This window comes from Octopus bimaculoides, chromosome 19 (assembly GCF_046866305.1).
Source record: "Octopus bimaculoides isolate indiv1 chromosome 19, ASM4686630v1, whole genome shotgun sequence".
NCBI lineage: Eukaryota > Metazoa > Mollusca > Cephalopoda > Octopoda > Octopodidae > Octopus > Octopus bimaculoides.
The window spans coordinates 4,669,952-4,684,064 of record NC_142946.1 but is presented as its reverse complement, the minus strand read 5'-3'; the positions used below and the strand labels follow the sequence as shown (position 1 = coordinate 4,684,064).

At 37.7% G+C, this 14,113-nt stretch overlaps 1 protein-coding gene and 1 long non-coding RNA gene across 4 annotated transcripts in view; one reads left to right on the top strand and one right to left on the bottom strand.

Annotated features, from left to right (window-relative positions):
• LOC106872700 (arrestin domain-containing protein 2) overlaps positions 1-14,113 on the top strand; it is a 275,703-nt gene that overhangs the window by 90,286 nt on the left and 171,304 nt on the right. Inside the window, exon 1 of one of the 3 annotated variants that reach the window (XM_089366394.1) lies at positions 5,847-7,063. The exons of 1 other annotated variant lie outside the window; for it this stretch is intronic. The gene's annotated coding sequence lies outside the window, so the exon portion shown is untranslated. Of the gene's footprint in view, positions 1-5,846; positions 7,068-14,113 lie in introns of those variants that run through there. One more of the 3 variants, XM_089366395.1, reaches the window with a different exon arrangement.
• The window catches only part of LOC149131742 (uncharacterized), an 86,570-nt gene that overhangs the window by 58,604 nt on the left and 13,853 nt on the right, over positions 1-14,113 (bottom strand). Inside the window, exon 2 of the long non-coding RNA XR_016245138.1 lies at positions 981-1,061. This is a non-coding gene — a long non-coding RNA (uncharacterized LOC149131742). The remainder of the gene's footprint in view (positions 1-980; positions 1,062-14,113) is intronic.

Sequence of the window (14,113 nt, the reverse complement as noted above, 5' to 3'; positions counted from 1 at the left end):
CTCGGTGCCAATTACTTGATATTAAACAGGGCTGCGAAATGGAATGACGTTGCCTCCCTCGGGTACTAATTTCCAGCCCACGTCACTTGGTGCATCACTATTATCATCTTCACCCGCATCGCCTTCATCTCTTCTCATGTTATCGCTCTTTCTCAGCCGACATATCCAAGCAGGAAAAAATTAGGTGGTTTTTTCTTCACGTTTGTTTGCTAGGAATAATTACTCTATTATCTCGGCTCTTTTTAATCAATGTTTTTCCTTAGCGAAATAAATATGTGTTACGTATTGTATATTATATATTATTTAAGGAGAGCTGTGTTATTCGGCGATAAACATCTTCGTTTTTTTATTCACCGAAGAAGCCTTTGCAGAATCGATCGACCTACTCCAACTGAAATAGCAGCTAAATTTCCATGAAGTCATACCCTACATTAGATAATGCCGTCGCTGGCACCTAAGAAAAGATGGGATAGTCACGAGTGGCGTGCTTTCGACACAGGTTTACACAGTGAAAACTGACTTAGCAGTAGCAGCAGCAGCTTCATGGCCAAAACTGACAATCACGTTGAAATATAAAGAGTGGCGCCTGGGACCTCTGAGTTCGTTGGTTATTAAACTGTTATTGTTTAGCTGCCTGTCAGCCAAGTTCGACAGATCTACGATAATAGAAAGTATTCGAACCGTAGCTACCTCCTCATATTATACACCACAAGGAATTACATAACCCAATGTGTTGCTAATTTATTTTTATGATAATAGAGCAGTGGTTCCTAACCTGTGATCCGCGGAGCCCTGGTGGTCCGCAGACCCCTGGTGGTCCGCAAAGGTTGTACTAGGGGTCTGTGAACATGTTAAGCTGACAGACCTTTCGTTATCCTGGGATCCGTGGGAAAACTCATTCAAATAAAAGGGGTTCTTAGTAGTGAAAAAGTTGGGAACCTCTGTTATAGAGTGATATTTAAAAGGGGCTTCGCACTTACCTTAGCAGATCGAAAGGGCACGTAGAGGGCTGCCCAGTTGGTTTCCCATTAAACGATCTGTATAAACATCGACAGGATTTCCTTAGGAAGTGAAAAGATTATGTGTAAGATTATGGAGCTGATACCAAAAAAATTGAAAAATATATTCAGAAATTATCAGGAATAAGCGAAAATGGTGAAGAGATTGTAGAAACCAAAGATGAAAATTATTCCTGTAGTAATTGGTGCATTTGGCACCACACCAAAACTGCTACGTAAAAGACTGAAAGATACTGGAATTGAAGCGTGTATTGTTAATCTGCAGAAAGTGCCATCCTGTAATATGCAAGAATCCAGAGAAAGATTCTTGCGATTTCAGAAGACTTCTCTCCAAATCTCAGGGGCCATAAAGCCTGAAATTCGTGGGTGGGGCACTCAACTGGTATTTATTTTATCGATCTCGAAAGGATGAAAGGCAAAGTCGTCTTCAGCAGGATATGAACTCAGAATGTAAAGAGCCAAAACAAATACCGCAGGGCATTTTCCCCGACGCTTTACCGACTCTGCCAAACCACCACCACCACCACCACCAGCACCACCACCACCACCAGCACCACCACCACCTCCGCCGCCGCCGCCGCCACCACCACCACCACCACCACCACCACCGCCACCACCGCCGCCGCCACCACCACCACCACCGCCGCCGCCACCACCACCACCACCGCCGCCGCCACCACCACCACCACCACCACTATAAATCACCGCAAATGCAAGCACCTAATATTAGTGGTTATGTAATTTCTCTCACTCTCTCTCTCTCTCTCTCTCTCTCTCTCCCTCTCTCTCTCTCTCTCTCTCCCTTTGTCTCTTTCTCTGAGGGCTTGTGCGTATGCGCGTGTGATAAGGTTAACAAAAAACTCAAACGTTAGCATTCCCCGCCCCCCACCCTTAATTCTACTGGCACCCATCCGTAGAAACAGTGCCACAAGGTCTTCGCATTCTTCTCTTCTGATAAATAACAGACAGAAAAGCAACGCAAGAATCTAGCAAAAAGGTTCTCCTGGGAATTCGAGGAAATAACTTGCTCCGCCTCTGCGATAACCCGGAATTTTACCAAAACTTTTAACTGAACAAATATCACAGCATCTCAGAGTGTTTGGGTTGCAGTTGTAAAGTACAGGAATTGTCTTGGGGGTGTTGTGACTGAACGTGGATTAGTGGCTAGGGTGTTGCATTGACGGTCGCTAGATCGTGGTCTCGATTCCCGGTCGATCAGTTGTGTTCTTTGGGTTATTATTATTCCTCATGTTATGTATCAATGGTTCAGACAATTTTTGCTCAATACGTTTAGCTCTCTCGTTCTGTTTTGCTCTATAAATTTTGAGGTAGCGATGTCCTTTTTGCAGATATAGGTTTTATACAGTTTTGTTTATAATCGATGTCTGTAACTGTTATAATAAGCAGATGTAAATGCAATGGACATATTACGCTAATGTTTTGCTCCTGCTGCACGTTTGTTAATTTTCAGACAGCGTTTAGGTTTTTAACACTGTTGACATTGCTGGATTGAATGGTACTGCATAAGTGTCGAAAATCTAGTGATATCTCTTAGGCAGATGATGACAGGAATATATTTTTGGTATGCTTGTTGTCTGTGAACCTTATATCTCATGGTGTCGTTGTTCTGAGCTGCCCGTCATTCTCGTAAGGTTGAACTGGTTAAAGGCTTCCCGATTTACGGTAGTTTTGTTGTTTGTATTATTACATATGTTGATATTACGAGAATATCTTCATTGGTTGTCGAACTATGCCAGGATAATACCTAACTAGGGGTTTCTAGTTTTGAGAGGTCTTGTGACTCTTTCTTCTACACAAGATTCAATAAACGGAACGAAAGTCTGCTGAAAAAAAGTTATATTTCTGAGGGATTTAAAAAAAGGAACCGATAAAATTTGGCCTCCTGCTTGATCAAAATTTGAGATCACCCATTCTCGGTCTATTTCACATTGAAAGGTTTCTGGCGATTTTGACACGAAATGTAAAGTAAGGCCACTCAAAGTTGAAAGCACAATGAAATCAGAGAGTTCCGAATTTTAAATTACAACTTCTTCAGCAGGGTTCAACTATAAGAATGAACAACGTCGGGCGGATATAGAAGTAGAGAGACAAACAATAAGCGGCAGAAGGAATTTATTTATAGAAAAGGCTGAATACAGAAAGTACATGGTGTAATCAAGTGTTGTCTTTACGGCTGTTTCACATAATCGATAACTGATTGATAGAACCATGCACACTATGCAAGAATGTCCAATATTGAGTCAGTATTGTAGCTTTTCACACATAAAAAGGAAAAATATATCAACGAGCACGTATTTCCATAGCTCCATGCAACAAAGTCACGATATTCTCATCAGGAAAGTCGGCAGAAAAATTGTTTATACAACTTTTCCTATATATATATTCCTTACGCCTGTCATTGATCAACTGTCTTTCTACTTTAAAATACTTTATATATATGTGTGTGTGTGTGTGTGTGTGTGTGTGTGTGTGTGTGTGTGTGTGTGTGTGTGTGTGTATGTGTGTGTGTATGTGAGCGTGTGTGTTCGTCTCTACCGCCGCTTGACAACTGATGTTGGTTTGTTTACGTCCATGTAACTTAGCAGTTCGACAAGAACAACGTAGAATAAGTATCAGGCTTTTAAAAAATTAAGTGATCAATTTTTTCGGCTAAAAATGGCCACAGTCTAATGATTGAAACGAGTCAAAGATAAAAGAAAAAACACACACACACACACTGATAAACATAGAAACGTTACATATATATATATATATATGTATATACATGCGCTGTTTCCGTATAAATTCATTTTTGATAAGTGAATGCATACGCACACATGCACATGCACACATGTACACACACACACACACACACACACACGCACGCACACACACACACACACACACACACACACGCACCAACCTATGTATATGTATAAGCATTCGGTGTCTGTTCGCCTATGTAAATAAACACACACGCACACACACGTATAAACGTATAGAAACCAATGCACAGCTATGCATACGCACGCAGACATGCGCGCGCATCCACACTCTTATATATGTACGTGTATGTCTATGTATTTGTATGCATTGGTATGTGTGTGTGTGAACATCCAGACAGACGCTCTACAAACCCACAGACATAGGTTCGCTCTCAGACGTGCACGCCTCGTTGCAGCTGCACTCTCATAGTTTTCTGTACTTGGTGATGCACTCATGTACATTTACAGACACACACACACACACAGAAGCAAACACACACACACACACACATATATATATGTATATATATAGATATATCGCATGCACACACACACGCACATGTAGAGACAGCCATTTAGACACACACAAATGAGAGGACTGCTGCCCAGCACTTCACAATGTTACACACACACACATACACACACACGCCCGCGCGTGCACACACTCGCACGCACGCACGGACGTACGCACACTCACTCACACATATTCAAAAACACATGCACATAAACGCACGCCTATACATATGCACACACACACACACACACGTACACACGCACAAACATCAGCACAAATAACTGCACATACGGCGAGTTGAAGCGGCAACTACAACAGCGATAAGCACCCTTCCAACCCCACACCCACACACAAACACACACACACGTACGCGCGCGCGCGCGCACGCACACACTCACACACACACACACACACACACACACACACACACACACACACACACACACACACACACACAATCACTGGTAACCACCCGCCTGCTTTCTTTAATGAAAAAGAAGTCGACACACCTACATACTAAGGGCTTAAAGACAAGATTTTTTACCTTCAACTTTTAAATTCTTAAAAGCAAAAGGATTAAATCCAAATATACCGAAGAATAACAAAAATATGTCACATTCTGAGCCTACCAAATAAAAGACAAAATACCAACACACTTGTCTACGAAGTTCTACAAGACAGGAATGTATTCTACACAATAACATAACCTCAGATCTAATCAATAAAAATTTCTCCAAAACGCCTCTCCTTAACAACCCACCCAAAAACCTAATTACCACTCCACCCAACCCCACCGCACACCCAAAGATGATTTTTAACTCAACAGAGACTACGTGAAGACAAGGTTACTTTAATGCATCGCAGTCCGACGATGGCCTAAATGGCCGAAATTCGAAGTCACAATCAACAACATTCTTATTTATGCATATATATGTATGTGCATGCATATATATATATATATATATATATATATATATATAGATGTATATATTATGCATATGTATATAAGCACATATAGATACATATATATGCATATATATGTGTGTATATATATATATATATATATATATATATATATATATATATATATATATATATATATATATATATACATGCGTATACAGATACACACATATTCAAAGAGAGTAAGAGAGAGAGAGAGAGAGAGAGAGAAAGAGAGGGAAGGAAGAGAAAAGGGAGAGGGAGAGAGAGAGAAAGAGAGAGTGAGTGAATGAGCGAGGTGGGTTGGGAATGAAAGAATAAAGGAATAAAGAATTACATCGAGAAGAGAATAAAAGAAGAATGGAAAAAAAAACTGAGGCGGAACGAGAGAGAAAAATAGACACAAGTAAGAGGAATAAAAATAAGACCGAAGAGAGGGAGGAGTGCAGTGGGGGAAGAGACGGAGGAGCGCAATGGAGAGGCAGAGAGTGGGGAATGCAATAGAAAGAGAGAGAGAGAGCGAGAGAGAGTGAGACAGACAGAGAGGGGGGTCGAGGAGAGTAAAGTGAAGGGGAGGAAGCAGGCTTCGGTTTTAGTTTTTCGCGTGGAATACACGAAGGAGCCTGTTGATAGAAGGACGCTCCAACCGTGGTTTTCGCCCGTACGTGTGTGTGTGTGTGAGTGTGTGTGACCGTATGCTTGTGTAGATATATATATATATATGCATAAATATACATATATATATGTATATATATGTTCGTGTATATATATAGAGACACAAAAGTGCTTCTTCGAATTTCATCCACTCCAGATATTATAATTATAATAATAATGATAATTATTATTTATATATCTACACAAAAGTATATTTTTTGATATTCATCAAAAGACTTCTCTCTGTTTGCCAATTTCCTGGATTTCGTTATACATACATATACACGTACATACATAGGTACATACATACACACATACATTATATATATATATATTGAGGTGCACAATATTCGTGTAAAGGAAATAAACACACCTATTGTGTACATGCATATGCATACATGCACACACACACACATATATATTGACAAGCACCTACCCGGATAATTCACATTGTTCTACTTAAAGCGGAAACAGAGAGAAGTAGAAGAATATAAACAAACTCAAAAAAAAAAATATTAAAAAAAAAATATAAAAAAGGAATCGAAACCAAAGTTCGGACCGAAAGGGAACAGTTTAATAAAAAGAAACAAACTTTAGACAAAACAAGACATAAAAAAATATATATAAAATAAAAAAAAAAAATAACAAACTGCAAAAATGGGGCGAAAAGCAAAAAATTATCAACAGACGAAATTTAAATGAATGAAAAAAAATCTACATAAAATGATTATATTTATATGTAAATATATATAATATAGATATATGTATATATATGTATATACACACACATACACACATATAAGATATATATATATATAAATACTTAGGAAGGAAATTTGAAAAGGAAAAAATAAGTTCCTAAAATATTTGAAATATATGAAAATAATAAAAATATCTATAAACGTAAAACATTACCGCTCTCTCTCTTTATATTATGTCTTGAATATATATATATATATATACACATATATATATTTATACACACGTATGTATGTATATGTAAAAGAGAGAGGCAGAGAAGTAAACACACACACACACACGCAAAATATACACAAATATTAGTGAAATATATGAAAGAATATATAGAAATTTGGCAAAATACTGTCGTTATTACGAAATGGACCCAGTAGTTCGGATTTCGCAGAGACTAGCTTTGATGCAAACATCATGTGAGTAAGTCGCTTAATTTCAAATTTCTTCTTTCTGTTTGTTTTTTTTGTCATAGATGTATATATATACATATAGATGTTGTGTATGTTGTGTTTGTGTGTGCATGGGTGAGTGTGCGTACATGTGTATGTGTGTGTATGTGTGTGTGTGTTTGGAGAAACTTGCATGCGTGTATTTATATTGCATGCACATCTCTCTATCTATCTCTCTATCTCTCTCTCTCTATCTCTCTCTCCTTCTCTCTCTCTCTCTCTCTCTCTCTCTCTCTCTCTATATATATATATATATATATATATATATGTATGTATGTTTGTGTGTGTGCGTGTATGTATACATGTATGTATTCGAATGCATGTGTATGTGTGTATATATAATACAAAAAATATATATACGTGTGTGTTTGTGAGTTATGTGTGTCTGTATATTATGTATATATATATATATACGTATGTGTGTGTGTGTGTATGTGTGTTCGCCCCTCCAAGCAATTGAATAAAATGTTTATTACAGAATTCATAATTCCACCGAAGCTTTATGCAAATGTTTACAAACTTAATTACCACACACACACACGTATACACACACACACACACATATATATATATATATACACACATGCATATTACATTGATATATTCCACTATATACACTTCCGTACAACGGCTTACTGCCCTGTGCATTTTTATTATACAACATAAACAATGTAATTATAGGCACCGCGCTCTCTCACTTCCTATAAATAAATATATACCCCCCCCCCCCCCCAACATACACACGCGTGTGTGAATGCGTATACACATACTCACACACACACGCTCGTATTTATATGATGTAATCTGGCGACAGCTATGGGCAGTGACCCTTCCTTTGTCGACGAAACATTGGAGAATGAAACCGTAAGCGCGCGCTCAGGTGTGTGAATATATATATACATATATAAATATATATATATGTATATACACATATATAAACACACATATTCACAAAGATAATTTTATATAGTCTTATGTAAATCTATGTATTGCTTACGTATAATAAACATACGTTCAGAGAAGGCTCACGTGTTACATACATATACACATGTACGTATGTACATACAACATCCATTCATCCATCCATCTATAATATATATATATATATATATATATATATGTATGTATGTATATATATATGTGTATATAATATGTATATATATATATATATATATATATATATATATATATATATATATGTATGTATGTTTATATATATGTATGTATATATATATACATATATATGTATATATATATATATATATATATATATATATATATATATATATATATCCCAGTTCAGCATTCTGGCTTTTTTACATTTTCCTATATATATATATATATATATATATACATCTATCTATCTATCTATATATATATATATATATATATATATATGTATGTTTATATATATGTATGTATATATGTAAACATGCGCTCATATATACACATGTCACCAACGTACACTCAAGTTGTATAAACACACAGACGTCAATGAACACACACGTACACACACACACGCACGCGCGTACACACACATGCACGCAAATACACGCACAAATAGAAGTATGTATTTACACGCACATACGCTTATGACAGTGATTGTTACACACACACATTACACACACACCAACACACACACACGCACACACGCACACACACAAACATACAAATACATAAACACCATACAAATATATGTATTAGACACACGTACGCATGCACATGTACAAACATACACGCAATCCTTCGGTATACACACACACACTCACATATACACATTATACCAGCTACACATGCATAAACTCACACACACACACCCACACACGCACACATACATGCGCACACATTACTACATTGTTTCACCCACAATACGCACACATACACATAATACTAAATATATTTAAGCACACGCATACAACCATACACACATACACACACATATATCTATTCATATATGCACACTTTAATATTTCGGGCTGCACACACACACACACACGCACACACACTTACACGCACACACACACACGCGCACACACAACCACGCACACACACACACATCACAACCTCGGTGCGCGCTTATACACGCACACTATAATATTCGCATACACATTCATATATTTGTACACAAAATCCATACACACATAAACACACACACACACACACACACACTGACACATACACACACTTGCACATATGTATTACATCACAATTATACACACAAAGAACAAAATCCATACGAAAGCGCGCGCACAAACACAAACGTTCAAAACACACACATACAACATACATATATATAAATTTGTACATAATTACACTCAACACACATATACACGCACATATATATACACTTGTAGCAACATTTGCACCCACGTATACTGACATATGGCAGTGTCCGCGCACACACACGTTCCCACACGCACACAGACACAGTCTTCACAGCACACTCTTACACAAGTTACATATATACACGTACATATACACACATATATACACACATTTGTACAGATGCATACATTAATACACGTTCATATATTAATATACATACGCATACAAGCACTAATATACACACTCACACACACGTAACATTCGCACTCACACATGCACCAACGACCATACACAGAAACACACATTACTAACGACACATACACACACAGATTTAATCACATAAACACATACATACACATGCCCTAACACACGTACACATGCACCGATATCAACATATACAAACACACACATATATACGCACAAATACACACATATACAAACACACACTGCCAATACACATACACTAACACAAATACACATAGACACACACACACACACACACACACACCAATAACACACACAGCTACAATCTACATGCAAACATACGCTACAGATCCATATACAAATGCACACACACGCAGACACACATGCATACGCATATATACAAACACACACATATACAAACACACATATACAAACATATGCAAACGCACACACATACAAACACACTTATACATACATATACAAACACACATATACAATTATACACACACAATTATGCACACACACACACACACATTCAAACATCAACAGCACACACACAACACACACACACACCACACACACACACACACACACACACACACACACACACACACACACACACACACACACACACACATATTAAAAAGCTAAAATGAAATGTTTATAATTTTCATAAGATTCGAAACCGCGACTTCGTATCTCCTGCAACCAGTTTGTTGGTTTGAACAATTTCACCTGACTTTCCCAACATACATTGTTAGTGTTTAGAAGAGGCATGCGATTCACAACATCACATTTTGGTATCAAATCTATATTTACACCCCCACCCAACACCTATACAGAGTATCTGTGTGGATGTGTGTGGCTATCGTGGTATATGAATAGATATGTATGTGTGTGTATGTATGCAATTGTGTATGTGTATGTGTACGGTTCGTGTGATAATGTAAAGGTGTGTTTGTTTGTGCGCGGGCGCATGTGTGTGTGTGTGTGTGTGTGTGTGTGTGTGTGTAATGACGTATGTATAACGTATATGGGTGTCGTAAAGTCTGTATAGGAGTTTTATATACAGTTGTGTGTGTGTGTGTGTATGTGTGTGTTTGTGTGTGTTTATATATGTATGTGTTATATATAGAGATGTGTTATATATATATATATATATGTGTGTGTTTATATATAGGGATTTGTTTATATATAGGTGGGTTGATATAGAGGTGTGTGTGTGTGTATGTATGTAATAATGTTTATGTGTATAGGTGTGTGTACTTCTATGTACATTTTAGTGTATGTGTACCATTGTAACATACGTAGGTTGTGTATACGAATGATGAGATGCGTTTGTATGCACAGATGTTGTGTGTGCATGTATGTGTGTGCGTTTTGTATATGTATATATGTGTATATAGGTTATAATGTACCAGAGAAATACGGGGGGATAGAGTCAATATTCCTATAAATCATCCTAAACGTCGATGGAATTATAATAGAAGACAAACACTGAATTTATTCTTCATACCTCTGGGGTTGATCAAAAAAGTACCAGTGAAATACTGGGGTAGATTTAATATTCCTGTACAATCATCCTACATGGAATTATAATAAAAGACCAAGTTTACTTATCGTCCTTTTGGGGTTGATCAAACCAAGTACCAATGTAAGACTGGAGTTGGTTTAATATTCCAACAGAAACATCTCTAATGAAATGCTTGGAATTATAACGGATGACAAAGACTAATTTTACCTTTCATCCTTCGCAGTTGAAATACCTGGGGTAGATTTAATATTCCTAAAGAAACATCCAAGAAGTGCTTGGAATTATGATGGCAAACTAAGACTAACTTTACCTTTCGTCCTTGATCAAATAAAGTAACAGCGCAATACTAGGGGTAGATTTAATATTCCTATAGAAACATCTTAAATAGAAGACCAAACCGATTTCGGAAGGCTAAAAAGACAATGTATACTTCTCTGGCTATAAGCTACGCCACGTTAATGTCTGGTTGCAGAATCCGACAGAGTGTCGGACAAAATGCCTTGCGTTATTTCATTCCGATATTTCGCGTTCTGAGTTGCAATCCGACCAAGATCAACTTTGCGCTTCATCCTCCGAGGGTCTATAAAATAAAGCACCAGGCAAGTGTGAGTCGTGGGTGGGGTGGGGTGGGGTTTGGTCAATCGAATCGATTAAAACCCTTCTCCAAAAATTGCTGACCTTGTGCTTAAATTAGAAACAATTATGACAAGGATATGAGCAGGCAGAACCGTTAGCGCGTCGAACAAAATGCTTAGCGGCATTTCGTCCGTCTTGAAGTTCTGAGCCATAGTCATGATCATGATGATGTTTATCATCATCATCCTCATTATTATTATTATTATTATTATTATTATTATTATTATTATTGTGAAAGACACACTCCGTAAACTAACGAAAGATATTTGCGGGTGGCGTTTGCTCAAGTTGTGTATTCGAATCTCGTTAAATAGCAGTAATATAAGTGGGTCTTTTTTAAAATCAAGATTTTGGAGTTGTGCTCAAGCTAGAGAAGCATCATCATCATCATCATCATCATCATCATCATCATTATTAATAATAAAAGTTAACATTAGTATGTGTGTGTGTTTATTTTAATACATGTACCTGTGTGTGTGTGTGTGTGTGTGTGTGTGTGTGTGTGTGTGTGTGTGTGTGTGTGTGTGTGTGTGTGTGTGTGTATTGATTAGTTATAGGATTCAATAGAATCTTGGCACATGAACACGTAGGACGCCAGAAATGGTTAGGCACAACAGCATAGGATTCTTAGTGAGGTAAAATAATGAAGGCATCAACTGTATTTGTAGGATATTGTAGATGTGTCGGTATCAAATCTCATTTAAACCGTGGACCCGACTGGGGACTGGTTCTAGGTATGGCACACGAATGGAAAAAACACAAATGCATGCATATATGTATGTATGTATGTATGTATGTATGTATGTATGTATGTATGCATGTATGTGTGTGTATGTGTGTGTATGTATGTAGGTATGTATGTGTGTGCGGCATGTGTGTATGTACGTATGTATGTATGCATGTGTATGTATGTATGTATGTATGTGTGTGTGTATGCATGTCTATGTATGTGTGTGTGTATGTATGTATGTATGTATGTATGTATGTGTGTGTATGTATGTATGTGTATATGTATGTATGTGTATATGTATGTGTGTGTATGTGTGCGTATGTGTATGTATGTGTGTGTATGTGTATGAGTGTATGTGTGTATGTATGTGTGTGTGTATGTGTGTGTGTATGTGTGTATGTATGTATGTACGTACGCATGCATGTGTGTGCATGTATGTATGTATGTGTGTATGTATGTATGTATGCTTGCATGCATGTATGTATGTGTGTGTATGTATGCATGTATTGCTGTGGTTGAAGTAGGGGACAATGTCCTAAGCGTTCGCAGAACATCCGAGAAACGACCTTCTGGAAGAAAAAGACCGAACATATTCTGTGTGTGTGTGTGTGTGTGTGTGTGTATGTGCGTGTGTGCGTGTGTATGTGCGTGTGTGCGTGTGTGTGCGTGCCTATGCGTTTAATCTGCACGGAATGAAGCGTGTTCAATCATGCTAAACAATCAACGTGGTTAGAATTTCGTCTTCTGACTTAGCATTTCATTCTACACACACACACACACACACACACACACACACACACACACAGTAGTATGCTCGTACACCCATCCAAAACATACACATGCATAGACACACACACACACACACACATACATTCATACGCATACACCGATTTACACATACACACATATATATATATAGAAACGAAACTGAATAATGTTATTCACTGCAACACCCCGGGTGTTGATATCTAATAGATTTATATTGTGTATATAGAGAGGGTTCTGTAAACACAACAGACAGCATATACACACGCGCGTGTATGTGTGTGTCTATATATACACATACACACGCATATACGTTTATGCGCGCGCCTGTGTGTGTGCGTGAATGCGTGTGTGTTTAATGGTTTCATACACGTGTGAATTGCAATCAGGCCAAAAATGCACTCAATACTTTTAGGCGCAGGCGTAGCAAGAAGTAGTAAGAAGCTTGCTTCCGAACCATATGGTTCCGGGTTCAGTCCCACTGCGTGGCGCCTCGGACAAGTGTCTTCTACTATAGCCACGGGCCGACCAAAGCCTTGTGAGTGAATTTGGTAGACGGAAACTGAAAGAAGCCCGTCGTATATATGTATATATATATATATATATATGTATATATATATATATATATATATGCGTGTATGTGTGTTTGTGTGTGTGTGTGTGTGTGTGTTTGTGTGTCTATATTTGTCCTCCCTAACCACTGCGCTTGGCAACCGGTGCTAGTGTGTCTGTGTCCCCGTAACGTAGCGGTTCAGCTAAAAGAGTCCGATAGAGTAAATACCAAGATTAAAAGAAAAAAAAAAGGTATTGGTTTCGTTTCATT